General features: G+C 38.9%; 1 long non-coding RNA gene across 1 annotated transcript in view; it reads right to left on the reverse strand.

The window, feature by feature from the left end:
- The window catches only part of LOC135197613 (uncharacterized), a 542,613-nt gene that overhangs the window by 255,735 nt on the left and 271,878 nt on the right, over positions 1 to 15,000 (reverse strand). Inside the window, exon 5 of the long non-coding RNA XR_010310635.1 lies at positions 7,421 to 7,456. This is a non-coding gene — a long non-coding RNA (uncharacterized LOC135197613). The remainder of the gene's footprint in view (positions 1 to 7,420; positions 7,457 to 15,000) is intronic.

Genomic DNA, 15,000 nt, shown 5'->3' on the forward strand with positions numbered 1-15,000 from the left:
TGAAGACAAATACTAATAATAATAATTATAATGGGAAAATAAATCCACAGTAGTATACCTATTTGATTTTGTTATTTAAAATATATACAGCATAAATATTTTAAATAACAGGATCAAACAGCCATACTAGCAATGTAGATTTACGTTCCCATTTTATTGACTCATGCGATTATGAGTTTTCTTTGAATAATAATAATAATAATAATAATAATAATAATAATAATAATAATAATAATAATAATAATAATTAATATAGTAGTAGTACCATGATTCCCATGACAAAAGTACTACAGAAGATGGATGCCGGGTACCAACTCAAGAAAAGAGGCAACAGAATCAACCATCTGATGTTCATGGACGACATCAAGCTGTATGGTAAGAGCATCAAGGAAATAGATACCCTAATCCAGACTGTTAGGATTGTATCTGGGGACATCAGGATGGAGTTTGGAATAGAAAAATGCGCCTTAGTCAACATACATAAAGGCAAAGAAACGAGAACTGAAGGGATAAAGCTACCAGATGGGAGCAACATCAAACACATAGATGAGACTGGGTACAAATACCTGGGAATAATGGAATGAGGGGATATAAAACACCAAGAGATGAAGGACACGATCAGGAAAGAATATATGCATAGACTCAGGGCGATACTCAAGTCAAAACTCAACGCCGGAAATATGATAAAAGCCATAAACACATGGGCAGTGCCAGTAATCAGATACAGTGCAGGAATAGTGGAATGGACGAAGGCAGAACTCCGCAGCATAGATCAGAAAACCAGGAAACATATAACAATACACAAAGCACTACACCCAAGAGCAAATATGGACAGACTATACATAACACGAAAGGAAGGAGGGAGAGGACTACTAAGTATAGAGGACTGCGTCAACATCGAGAACAGAGCACTGGGGCAATATCTGAAAATCAGTGAAGACAAGTGGCTAAGAGTGCATGGGAAGAAGGACTAATAAAAGTAGACGAAGATCCAGAAATATACCGAGACAGGAGAATGACAGACAGAACAGAGGGACTGGCACAACAAGCCAATGCACGGACAATACATGAGACAGACTAAAGAACTAGCCAGCGATGACACATGGCAATGGCTACAGAGGGGAGAGCTAAAGAAGGAAACTGAAGGAATGATAACAGCGGCACAAGATCAGGCCCTAAGAACCAGATATGTTCAAAGAACGATAGACGGAAATAACATCTCTCCCATATGTAGGAAGTGCAATACGAAAAATGAAACCATAAACCACATAGCAAGATTCAGTGGCAAAAGCCCTCCACTGGAGCCTGTGCAAGAAACATCAGCTACCTTGCAGTAATAAGTGGTACGAGCACCAACCTGAGGGAGTGATAGAAAACGATCAGGCAAAGATTCCTCTGGGACTATGATATCAGAATGGATAGGGGGGTGATGATCGTGCAAATAGACCAGACGTGACGTTGATTGACAAAGTCAAGAAGAAAGTATCACTCATTGATGTCGCAATACCATGGGACACCAGAGTGTTGAAGAGAAAGAGGGGGAAAAATGGATAAGTATCAAGATCTGAAAATAGAAATAAAAAGGATATGGGATATGCCATGTGGAAATCGTACCCATAATCATAGGAGCACTAGGCACGATCCCTCCAAGATCCCTGAAAAGGAATCTAGAAAAAACTAGACGCTGAAGTAGCTCCAGGACTCATGCAGAAGTGTGTGATCCTAGAAACGGCGCACATAGTAAGAAAAGTGATGGACTCCTAAAGAGGCAGGATGCAACCCGGAACCCCACACTATAAATACCACCCAGTCGAACTGGAGGACTGTGATAGAGCAAAAAAAAAAAAAAAAAATAATAATAATAATAATAATAACATTAGTGTACTTAGGAAGCAGAACCACTCTCAAGCATACTTTATTAAAAGTAATGGCTACTTCAGCAGCGTTACACTTGTAGAGATTCTTCTCTATTTTGCGAATAGCGGCTTTATCCGTGCTACTTAGGCACGATCCCAAGATCCCTGAAAAGGAAATCTAGAAAAACTAGACGCTGAAGTAGCTCCAGGACTCATGCAGAAGTGTGTGATCCTAGAAACGGCGCACATAGTAAGAAAAGTGATGGACTCCTAAAGAGGCAGGATGCAACCCGGAACCCCACACTATAAATACCACCCAGTCGAACTGGAGGACTGTGATAGAGCAAAAAAAAAAAAAAATAAAAAAAAAATAATAATAATAATAACATTAGTGTACTTAGGAAGCAGAACCACTCTCAAGCATACTTTATTAAAAGTAATGGCTACTTCAGCAGCGTTACACTTGTAGAGATTCTTCTCTATTTTGCGAATAGCGGCTTTATCCGTGCTACTTAAACAGGCTAGTAGAACGCCTATAGAGGTCATCATCAAATACAGTGTCAAAATAGGTGTATATATTTGAATTTTACAGATAAACTATGATACCACAGTCATCAAAGTCATTAACGATTTTCTCTCTCTCTCTCTCTCTTCTCTCTCTCTCTCTCTTTCTTAAAGCGAGCTTTAGTCTGGAGCTGCCAGACATCCTCGGGCTGGGAAGCTGAGGGTGGACTGATCTTGATGTGTTGTTGTTGTTGTATTAAGCCAACACGGGCCTTTCCCTTGTTCGGCCCGTAGTTGTGTTGTTTGTTGTTTAAGATTAAGCTGGCCTTGTGCCAGCACGGGCTCTTGCTCGTAGAGCAGCCCGTATATCTTGAAGTGGTGCCCATCCTCCTTATATTTGGGGTTGATAGCAGGGGGTCTGCCCCATGCTGATCTCCTATTGGCTGGTGGCAGTGAGTCTTCGTTTCATTGGTGGCTGAGACAAAGGTCTCAAGCCACTTTCTCCCGAGCCGATGGTTGTGATGCTGCAGATCCTGTAGCCGTCAAGACCTCCTGAGCTTGACGCCCATCAACGTTACCACGCCGCTCAGGAGGTCTAGACGGCTGCAGGATCTGCAGCATCGCAACCATCGGCTTGGAGAAAGTGGCTTGAGACCTGTCTCAAGCCACCAATGAAAACGAAGACTCACCACCACCAGCCAATAGGAGATCAGCATGGGGCAGACCCCCTGCTGTCAACCCCAGATATAAGGAGGACGGATACCACACCAAGATCTCAGAACTACCAGAGGTAATGATAAAAATACTGTGTAACTTCTTAGACGACAGACAGAATGACATCTCCTTTGAAGGACAGATATCAGAGACCTTTGAGCTGAGAAGCGGAATTCCGCAAGGATCCGTTCTCTCCCCAACAACGCTGTACATACTCTATACACATGACATGCCACAAGGGAGAGAAGGATGTTTCAACCTTATCTTAGCGGACGACGTGACTCAGATCATAATGACGAATGATAGAAGTAGACACAGGCATGCCTTACGGACGGGACAGCATATTAAAGAACTCAATGAGTATGAAAGAAGGTGGAAAATAAAAACCAACCAGGACAAGTTCAAACTGCTCTCAATATCAGCAGTGAGACCAGAAGACGTAATTGTAGACAACAAACGAATACCATTTGCTAATAAGGCTAAGGTACTCGGACTCACCCTGACCCGATGTGGGATGTTCTCACACATCAAGCAAAAGATCAGGGACGCTAGAGCAACCAAAGCTAAATTAGCACAATTCAGACAGCTTAGATCCAAGACTAAAGCCCACCTATATAAGGCGCTCATTAGACCTGCCCTGGAATACCCAATAATACCGACATTCTTACTCAGTACCAGCGACAGACAAAGACTACAGAGATTCCAAAACCGAGACCTGGGGGATGGGGGAACAGAAAGACTTCATGCAAGATACCGCATTGAAGCTATCAATTTCCGTTTCTACCGTCTGACAGACAAGGTATGGCAGAAGCTATCTGACCAGGATGAAGAACTAACGACCAACAGCCTGATCTCCCTGGATGACGAAGACTATAGACCACACCTCTGGTGGCGACAACTTTCCAGGTTCACCAAAGACGGGTTACCCGACCCCATCTTTGTGGACACGGACAGTGACAGTGACAGTGACAACGACAACTATGAGAACCCCAGGAATATCGTAACAAACCGGGTGTGGATGCGGAAGGTAATAATAATTAGAATTAAGAATAGCATTAAGTACTTAGAATTAAGGTGAACTAGTTTTAGATGTCAGTAAGTAAAATGTAGGGAACTAAGTTAAGTTAATTATAAAATGGGAATCAAAGCCCAAGTTCCCTGAGAACTAATAATTAGAATTAAGCACTTAGAATTAAGGTAAATTAGTTTAGATATTAGGTAAACTGTAGGGAACTAAATTAGCTTAATTAAGGAAAGCAAATCTTCAAATAATTAGGTAATCTGCAAGAACGAACTACTAACCCACTAACTCTAATTATAAGAATAAAGGGGAAAGGCAGTCCTAGAAGGGCAAGGAGTCTGGAACACTTGCTTAGCTAGCCTTCCCCCACATAAAAAAAAAGAAAAAAAACTAACCTCTAATCCTACACGGGAAGCCAGCCCGAAATAACAAAAGTTACTAACAAGTGGACATAACACAAATGTAGCAATACAACGTGGTTTGAGTTCTCATTCCCACCCACCACCAAGAAGAGGGAGAGAGAGGACGGTACCAATAAAGAGCCTGATTGAGCAACTAACTCTGACTAACACCTTTGCCCACCTGCCTTCCTAGCAAATTCATACAACATTGGAACTATAAAGTTCATTACAAATCCCAAGACAATCACTACACTAAACAACAAAGACAAATGGGTCTGTCCCATTCCTACTCACTAGCACTAATACCTTCCTTTCACCAAACCTTATAACCCTTCCAAACCTTACCTTCCTTCTGGGGCCCCCCAGGGGCTAACCCCACTCCATCCTATCCCCCCCTTGCTTGCTTACCAAGATCAGTCCACCCTCAGCTTCCTAGCCCGAGGATGTCTGGCAGCTCCAGACTGAAAGATCGCTTTAAGAGAGAGAGAGAGAGAGAGAGAGAGAGAGAGAGAGAGAGAGAGAGAGAGAGAGAGAATCGTTAATGACTGATGACTATGGTAAACAGATTATCTGTAAAATTCAAATATATACACCTATTTTGACACTGTATTTGATCATGACCTCTATAGGCGTTCTACTAGCCTGTTTAAGTAGCACGGAAAAAGCCGCTATTTGCCAAAATAGAGAAGAAATCTCTACAAGTGTAACGCTGCTGAAGTAGCCATTACTTTTAATAAATAAATAAATAAATAAATAATAATAATAATAATAATAATAATAATAATAATAATAATAATAATAATAATACTGTTAAAAAGAATGGCAGAATTAAGCGAGTTGATTTATATATTGTTTTTTTTATTTTCCTTACAATTCCGCTTCTCAGGCTCAGCGATGTTTCTGAGTAACTGGCCCAATATTCATATTGGGAATTTTCAAAAATCATAAAATGCTGAAGGAATCTTTTATTAGAACAAGATATCAGGTCCAGGTCAAGCAGGGGTCATCGTCAGTGCTGGTATTATTCCGTAGGCGTAGTCCAGTTCGGGCCGGGGTCCTCTTAGGTTTAAGGGCTGGTATTGGTGCTGGTATAGCTGGTATCACGTGACGTTTCGACCTTCTCGTAGGTCATCTTCTGACGAGTCGGTTGAAGTGACTGTAGCAAGAAAGTTTGCGGAACGGTATTTATAGCGGCTCGGAACCTAGAGTTGCATTCTCATTGGTCGGGCCGGTCTTGGGCGAAGCCGTGGATCTCGCCTCGAAGAGAATCCCCGAGACCTTCGAGGCGAGATCCACGGCTTCGCCCAAGACCGGCCCGACCAATGAGAATGCAACTCTAGGTCCGAGCCGCTATAAATACCGTTCCGCAAACTTTCTTGCTACAGTCACTTCAACCGACTCGTCAGAAGATGACCTACGAGAAGGTCGAAACGTCACGTGATACCAGCTATACCAGCACCAATACCAGCCCTTAAACCTAAGACGACCCCGGCCCGAACTGGACTACGCCTACGGAATAATACCAGCACTGACGACGACCCCTGCTTGACTTGGACCTGATATCTTGTTCTAATAAAAGATTCCTTCAGCATTTATAATTTTTGAAAATTCCCAATATGAATATTGGCCAGTTACTCAGAAACATCGCTGAGCCTGAGAAGCGAATTGTAAGGAAAATAGAAAAAACAATATATAAAATCAACTCGCTTAATTCTGCCATCCTTTTTAACAGAATAATAATAATAATAATAATAATAATGATGATGATGATTATTTGGCAGTTTCGTTTTGATATGTGTGTGGGTGTTAAAATAATCATATATTATTTTGTGGTAGTGTACGTGCGTGTTATTATTTGACGCTGGTGTTCCCCTAATGAAGAAGACAGATCATTGTTCCAACGACTACGTGTACCTGTATTAGCACTAAAGAACACAAACCCTATCAGCCTATACACACACACACATGCAAACATAACTATACGTGTGTAGGTGTGTGTGTGTGTGTGTGTATATTTCTAATAACATTTTATTAAAGTTAACAGCATTGTTCGGAAATGCTGTCTTTTTATCAAGTCAGTCTATACTTTTTTTTCTCTTCAGGCAAGCTTCTCAGGAGTAGGGAAAAATTATTCATGGTTTTTTCCATTTACTTTTTCTAAATGATGGACCGTTTCCCCATCTCTCGGCGGCGTCTTCAGGACTGGAAACGGAACGTCGTCTACAAAAAGTAAATGGAAAGAATCTTGAATAGTTTTTCTTTATTCCATGAGAAGATTGCCTGGAGAGATTCAGTCTTGATACAAAGTATCTGTGAACAATGCTATTAACTTCAATAGAAACTCTATAAGCGAAAAAATATGCCTAAATAATATATATATGTAATAAATGTGTGTGTGTATGTATGCATGTGTATATATATATATATATATATATATATATATATATATATATATAGTATATATATATATATATATATTATACATATATATATATATATATTATATATATATACTATATATATATATATATATATACACACACACACACACATATGCTATTAAGGAATATTTCCCCCCGCACAAGTTCTATAAACAACATTTAAATTCAAATACCACACAATCGGTTCATTCTAAAACCATGTACGAAGTATATTAACAAAAAGTGGAATTACCAAAAAACGTTCAGGCAAACCAGATACTGTCTAATGAACATATCTTACTGCAGTCTTAATTAAACTTCAATCTTAAATGGAAACTGTCACATTGTCATTGAAATATAACTCCCCGCATTGGACACGACAAAATTAAGGAAGGGGCTAGGCTACGCTGGTACATTACAGAATGAAGCTAGTTAGATCGGGGATGCTGGATGGGAGAGGAGGGTGGAGCAGATCAAGTGTATAGAGAAAATGAACTTGCTTACCTGATACTGTCGACAGAAAGCTACACAATATCGAATCTGTGAGAGGAAAGAAAAACATCTTTTAGACAGAACATTAAAACCAGAATCTATCAGACAAATACGTAAATATCAAACATAGCCAGACCGGTAACTGTAAGGGAATCACACATCAGTCTCAAGGGAAAAAAATCAAACGTATTTTCAATCTGGCCAAGACAAACAAAATGCTTTTAATACTGAACAATTTGCTTGAACATAAAAAATCCAGTGAGTTATAAGAGAGCGTGCTATTGTTAATGGACAAGAAATAAAAAAAGGTACACTGAGAAAAGTTTTTGAAAAGCATGAATATTCTCAAATAAGGATGAGATCCTTGTGGACCAAATACACTAATTAAAATGTCTCTCCAGATTACAGCTGAAGAACAGTATAGCTCCCAACTGTCGAAGGAATGACAATTATACAAGTCTCGAAAACACTTTCTCACTTCACTGTAACTTTTCCCATTAATGGGTAGAGCAGCGCTGCCAATTTGGCTCAACGAGACACACATCTCCGCTTCATTATTTTGGAGAGGATGGCTATCTCGACCTTCATTTACCCCTCCAAGCGACGAAGCTAACGTCGCCCTGCCAGAATATGGATTAGGCTGTTGCCATGGGGAGGAATCGGGTGAAATGCCGTAATATCCTTCCTTACTTTTTGGAAAGCCAAAGTGAAAATATTTTTATAATACCTTACGCTAACATGTATCACCACTGCTTCCTTAAAAATCTAATTTTTAGGACAGAGCGTCTGTATACAGATAAATACATACAGAATCATGTATATACGTTTATACACATAATATATATGTGTATATACATATTTATGCACATGCGCGCGCGCACAATATACATATATATGCCATAATTTCTCTACGTCTTCGTTACGAAGTATACTAGAGCGTTCTCGATAAGCATGCGCATGGGTTCGATCGAATCCTACCTCGATAGGTGGTGTTTCGTTCTTTTCTATTCAAACATCCAAACACGTGAGGCGACGTCGAAACGGTAATAGGTAATTGTGTCTATATATACGGGAGAGAGCGTTTGTTGAAGGCTGAGCTTTTTAACCAGTTGCTTCCTTCAACTACGTAATTCCCATAAGAAAAATGAAGTCTGATTTTTAGGTCAGGTATTCAATTTTGTGTGGTTTTGGCTAACTCTTTCTTGTTTTTATACATAGCTGGCTATTTTTCTCCTTTTAGGTGTCACTCAATATAATTGCGTTTATATTACCATGTGTTCATTTTAGAATGCCAGTACACCATACAATATACTTTTCAACAAAGACTTGAAAGGAAACGGGGGGAAGTAACACCTTGAAAAATTGTGTCACTTTTCCAGCATTTTTCTTTTTCGTTTCATTTTTTTTTATCCTTTGTCCCGTCCTCCATCGATGCCCTCGACACTTTTCAGGGCTTCCCCTCTTCCAAAGGGAGAGTTCAATATGCGGGTGACAGATTACCCTAGAGCCAAAGAGACTATTATAGAACGGTCTTCCTAGAAAGTACGGAAACGACTTGATCTAGCCCTCATCGAAAGGCACATTCTCAAGTAGTTCTACGTAGTTTTATCGTCATTCTTTCAGTATTTGGTGTGTTCCTAAAGCTTTATATGTCTTCATTCATATTTGCATACTAAAAAGTGCAAAGGCGAGTGCGAATATTGAGATATGCAGAAATACACAAGCACACACGCATGCTTGAATGCACACATGTGTGTGTATGTGTGTATATATATATATATATATATATATATATATATATATATATATATACATATATACATATTTATATACATATTCATATATATATATATATATATATATATATATATATATGTTCATTTCATATAACAAAACAGAAGCGCGTCACCGCACAGGCGTGTCTTCAGCAGAATATGAAACATCAGTCACTGTCAGTTTATGGAAAAATGCCGGAGAATAAAAATCCATATCTTAAACTACGTCCCTTACGTGTACGGAGAAACCTTCACATCACGTTTTCCTTCAGCAAAAACGTATTTCGTACGAATATGCGCAAAATTCCTCGAACATTTCTGGTATCTGACACCATTATAGTAGCTTCTCCTTTCTTTTACTTGCTTCACACATTTTCATTAGAAAGGAAATGAGAAAAACAAGGAATGATCCGACAACCAGCTTGCTCAGGTGCGCGCAAGATTTTCCCATCACGCATAAGTTGTAAACATTACATTCCTAACTTTTAACGTAAATTATATCGTGTTGAAATATACGGTCAAACAGAGCCTTGTTTAACCAACGAAAATAAAAAAATATATGCTATATTTTATTAGAAATTAATTTTCTCGAATGTTTAACATGCACATAATTTATTTTGTACATTTTCATTCTAATTACTATATCATAAATATCATATCCCAAAAGTCCTGACTTTAACTCAACGCGAAAAACCTTTTTCAGACCTTTCCTAACCCCCAACAACAACAACAACAACAACAAAGTAGTTTGTAGGTCCCCGAGTAAGCAAAGAAAATGGCGAACGTCCATCAATCATATCATTAAAAACACTGCATTGCTGCGTTCAGTATATGAAACAATAGTTTTTTTTCGGAAATCAGCTACTGAATTATAAATAAATAAATAAATAATAAATATAAATATCATATCCCAAAAGTCCTGACTTTGTTAACTCAACGCGAAACACCTTTTTCAGACCTTTCCTAACCCCCAACAACAACAACAAAATAGTTTGTAGGTCCCCGAGTAAGCAAAGAAAATGGCGAACGTCCATCAATCATATCATTAAAAACACTGCATTGCTGCGTTCACTATATGAAACAATACTTTTTTTCGGAAATCAGATACTGAATGATAAATAAATAAATAAATAATAAATAAATAAATAAATAACCATAATACTTTACGCATCTGTTAGAGTGGAGCCTACGGTTATTACCGAAACTTTCCATAAAAAACCCCGAGGTGGTTTTTATAAAGACGGACGTCCTAAATGTGGGAGTTGATGACGGGTAAAAGCAAAGTTTTGTTTATTATTTCAAGCTGTACTAGAGTGCGTTATTTCCCGTTTATTTTCCTCTTTGTTCTGAAACTTTCATATTTTTTTATCTTTTTGTATTTCTTATTCACATATGATTCATTTAAAGCTGAAACTTCCATACCAAGATACAATATACCGTCACTCTGCTTACTTAAATAGGAGCTAATGTTGCCAAAGGCTGGGATTGGGCTGTGACGACGCCTAGTATAATGTGAAGTTCACTACCTTTAGGCTTGGGTTGATAAACAAAGAGAAAAAGTGAATAAATCAATATGATGTATTATGCTAAGAACAGATTTTTATTATTACCCATAGTAAGAATAGCAGTAGCTGTGGATATTGTTGATAAAGATATTCCGTTAGAATTTGCCATAAGGTTAGATTGCTGGCTCGCTCTCTCTCTCTCTCTCTCTCTCTCTCTCTCTCTCTCTCTCTCTCTCTCTCTCTCTCTGAAAATCATATTCACTCCAACCTTTTAAACATTTTACCGTCTCTTGGATTTAAATTTCCATTTCCTCCGGGAGAGAAGTGGGCGTTAGAGAATCGCCAAACCTACAGCTGATGAAAGTCAAAAGACTAAAGGTCAGGTCAAAGAACTAGAAAAGAGGGACCATCAGTTGCGAAAACTTGAAAAAAAAAGAAAAAAAAAATTAAAATTCTCTCCTGCGAGAAAATAGTTTGTATTTTCACAACTTTCGTGTTTTGATTTCTCGGCCACAGCTTTCACTCCTCGTTAAACTTCCAGGGACGTGATCGCGAATGTTTGTAAAGGTTTTGACAGCGGTTTCCAGAATTTGTCTGCAGGCGTTGTTAGGAAGCAGAGAAGATTCTCTCTCTCTCTCTCTCTCTCTCTCTCTCTCTCTCTCTCTCTCTCCAAATGACTTTTTTGGCTTCGATTTATTTGAGTGTGTTTGATTCTAAAGTGCATCATTTTATTTTTCAAGAATGACTACACTAAATTTATCGTCTAGTTGTCCTTCGACGGCACATCATCAGTTTTAACACTTTCCATGGTTCTCTCAAGTTGCTCTTGTGTCACTGTTACTGGTAAAATAAAATGCAACTGATATTCTGGTTAATCTTTCATTTTCATGATGCCTATGCTGACGTTTGGAGTCTTTTCTTCAAGTTAATGAGTCTGTTCGAAGAGCGATCATCGACTGTGAACCAATTTTACTTTCATAATCAACTTTGCAAATATACTATGTGGCGGGATCAGAAGCTAAAATCAAGTGGCAACCCCCCCCCCCCCCCCCCAAATTAACCTAATCAATCCAGCTGGCAAACTCACAATCTGTCACACTTTCCTCTTTACACTACTGCATACACGCAGGACAACTGACCTATACCTACACAAAAGACAAAAACAAAACAAAACAAACAAAAACACGTACTTACCCAGCTCCAGATACTCCGGGCTATCCTGTGCTGTCCGCTGGTCAAGGTCACTGACATAACAACAACACAAAACCAAGAACCACAACCCAACAACACAACAACAACAACCAAGGACCACAACTCAAAAACACAACACCCAAGGACTACAACCCAACAACTCAACAACAACCAAGAAACACAACCACAACTCAACAACACAGCAAACAACCAAGTAACACAACCACAACCCAACAACACAGCAAACAACCAAGGAACACAACCACAACCTCACAAATAACAACAAAAACTCAACAACACAACAAAAGACCACTGCACAAACCACAAAAAATCACAACAGCACAGGTAGGCACAACAACTCTAAGCAACAACACCAAACTCAACAATAACCAACAACAAATCAACAAAACACAACTCAACGAATTCCAATGCCTTCACCAGACTGCTGCCCACACTACTGTCTCTCACAGCTTCTGACTAAAGACTGACTAAAAAGACTCACTCAAAACACAGAACTCTGATCTCCAACAGCACCAGCAGACAACCCAGAACTCACCAACAGCCAATCCAATCGTTAACCATCCAACCACCAATTACTCTCTCTCTCTCTCTCTCTCTCTCTCTCACACACACACACATACACACACACACACACGTTGTCAAATGGAACTCCGTAACTGCTTGTGAGCGTGTGTCAGTAAGAGTGCAATCCTGTAAATGTACGGGCGTGCTTGTATATGGGAACAACAGAATAGTCTTTGCCAGTCATGACAATGTAACAAAATAGTCTTTGCCAGTCATGACAATGTAACAAAATAGTCTTTGCCAGTCATGACAATGTAACAAAATAGTCTTTGCCAGTCATAATAATGTGAAAATATAGTACAGATAAAAGATCCAACGAGCAAGGACACATTAGGCACGGAGGTTTTGTGGCATCGGACTGCAAATTCATTCAATCAAAATTTCACCAATTCTGGGACATGCCCTACTCCAGATTGAGTCAAAATGCTGTGCTGTATTTAAGCACTTGTTCGTAATGTTGGTTTGGTGCGCTACACTAGAAAGATTATACAGGACGGCCATGAGCAGCAGAGGCACATATTAATATTAAGGCTAAGCTTATACACATATGAGCAGCAAAGTCCTAAACCAGGCCCATGAGGAACAGGCACTGACTGCTAATAAATCAACAGGAAGACCTATTATGCAACCAAAAGCACCAACCCTAGCTCACGGAGATACTAAGGCTAAGACCATGTTGCCAATGAAATTTGCCAAGCTATGAACGACGACTGTACTCAGGATCACCACACTAAGAAGTCTAGGTAAAACCACTCAGCTACCACAGCTCATAAATCTTTCCCGAAGGATCATCATGACATCTGCTACTTCTACTAGCTCTACCTGCTTCTGACAGCCCACAGCAGAAGTACAAAGGGATAATTATGTAACCACTTTCTATCCTCCCCAAACCCTGCTGATTGGGCTCCAATGTTGTTTCCAATTTTTCGAGGAAATTCTGCTCATTGAGAAGGGTTCTGAAAAAGGGAAAAATATCCATGTTTCATAATGTAGGTAAATTAGGGAAGAATTCTTCTCAACCAGCAAGTCTAAGGGGAAGTTCACTTTTCTAATGCAGAAATAGGAATGAAAGATATTATGGATCTAGGAAAAAATCAAATATTTATGAATTTCACTTTAGTTTTTTTTCCTCCCACGAGAAAAAAGCAGTCTAATCTAGATCTTCTCTATGCAAAGAATAAATAAATTGAGGACACCAGTGCATAATTAAATCTGTACCCGGGCTGTTCAAGTAGGCGGCCCCATAGAGGATTCCTTATAATTCACGCGATCTGTTAATGTTTTCTAGCATTCGAATACTTTTCACTCTTATACCTTTGTTTTCTTTCCGATAAGACAATTCACAAGGATGTTACTTTATTCATCTTTCTTCTGTGATTTTCTTAAAATTCGTTATTCCTTTCCACAACTTACTCACACTGTTCCCTAGTTTATTCTTCACCTTTTACATACCCCGTGCAAATTTTAATGATCGTTACCATACTATTACATAATCATTTCCTTCTCTCGAATTCGCCAGATCATTATTTTTAATGGGCAAAGATAACTATTCTGCACTCTCTTTTATTCATCTTTTGCTTGTTATCGGGGTAGGGGAACTAAAGCTCAGTTTTTGGATGAAATCGGACGTAAAACTTCGAAGAGGATTATTACAGTAATACTGTTAGAACTCCTAGGCCATCAGGAATAATATTCATATAAATAAATTTTAAAACTGAAATTGCAACCAAAGGAAATTGCAGCTGAGTTGACAAAAGTTGCTGTTATTATCTTGGATATGGGTATTTTTTTTCTGTTACGAAGAAAATAATTATTACAAGGTTTCAAAAATGAGGATTAAATATTTCTGTTTTGTTCTCATCTTGACCTGACATCAATATGGCCGTCATTTTTATATTTATAGAGCTAGTAATCCAAGATGGCAGTTGTATCTACTTCGATATTTCGACCAAAATTCGCACTCCTCCGTAGGACATCTTTGGATAACGAAGTTGAATAAAATTGATAAAAGCTCTTTTCAATTTTGAAAAAAGGGTTTACACATACTATATAAGACTAATAGTTAAAACAAACTCAAAATAGTCTCTCTAGTTCGTCCCTGGACGAGTGGGTTGCATACTCGCCTAGCAATCTGGCAGTTCGAGTTCGCTCCCTGCTGCTGACAGTGCTGAACCAGAGGAATTTATTTCTGGTGATTAGAAATTCATTTCTCGATATATCGTGGCTCGGATCCCATAATAAGCTGTAGGTTCCGTTGCTAAGTAACCAACTGGTTCAAAGCCACCTAAAAATAAAAAATCTAATCCTTCTGGCCAGTCCCAGTAGAGCTGGTAATCAGCTCAGTAGTCTGGTTAAACTAAGATATACTTAACTCTCTCTCTCTCTCTCTCTCTCTCTCTCTTCTCTCTCTCTCTCTCTCTCTCTCTCTGTCAATTTGACAATTATATTTACTCATATTTATAGTATTCACACGTCTCATATTTACAGTATTCCAAGACGAGAGAGACCAAAAAATACTCCCAGGCATGGATGCCTA

Source organism: Macrobrachium nipponense, chromosome 21 (assembly GCF_015104395.2).
Source record: "Macrobrachium nipponense isolate FS-2020 chromosome 21, ASM1510439v2, whole genome shotgun sequence".
Lineage (NCBI taxonomy): Eukaryota > Metazoa > Arthropoda > Malacostraca > Decapoda > Palaemonidae > Macrobrachium > Macrobrachium nipponense.